This window comes from Branchiostoma belcheri, unplaced genomic scaffold (assembly GCF_001625305.1).
Source record: "Branchiostoma belcheri isolate BF01 breed outbred unplaced genomic scaffold, Haploidv18h27 scaffold28, whole genome shotgun sequence".
Taxonomy (NCBI): Eukaryota; Metazoa; Chordata; class Leptocardii; order Amphioxiformes; family Branchiostomatidae; genus Branchiostoma; species Branchiostoma belcheri.
The window spans coordinates 2,626,000-2,626,742 of NW_017803887.1; positions in this window are offsets into that span (position 1 = coordinate 2,626,000).

Genomic DNA, 743 nt, shown 5'->3' on the forward strand with positions numbered 1-743 from the left:
AGCGACTGTAGGAGCGGACGTAAACTAACCAGGATGGTACCCAGGCTAAGACCGAAGTCTTACAAATTAAAATCACTCTACAGGGTACGTTTAATATAATGTGGCTACAGTGGAAAATATGGGAATCTTGTGTAAAATTGTGTAAATATCTTAAAGGTGGGTGGAGACGATGACTTCTGGGTCAGGGCCTGCAAGGGGGGGTAGTGATTACGAATTACGCAAAATTTTCGCCGCCTATTACGAATTACGTTAAAGTCTCAGAGCTGATGACGACTTTACGATTTGCGGCTAATGTTCAATTACGAATTACGTTGATTTTTGCGGAGGCTGCCTACGAATTACCAAGTCTAAAACGGCCTGATTACGCCTTACGAAAAAGGGCTTGCAGGCCCTCCTGGGTGACAGTAAAGATGGCATGATTACTCAGAAGTCGACAGACGAGCTACAAGACAAATTAGGTCAAAATGGCGGCGTGTATAATTAGTGTCCTAGGTGTGGCCGTTCGGTTTTTCACCACTGGCATTTCTTAATATTTTCCCTTTTGGCATATCGTTTTTGTTTTCATTTCTAGTCACATCATGTTACATTTCAATGGATATATCTGCCAAATTCTCATTTATATAGGTCACATTTATAGTGCCTGCTTCTTTAAACAACACCGAAATAGTTTAGAGAACTTACCTTACATATATATGTTCTGAATTGCAACAGTAACTAAAACTAGCTAGCGCTTAATTCATTGG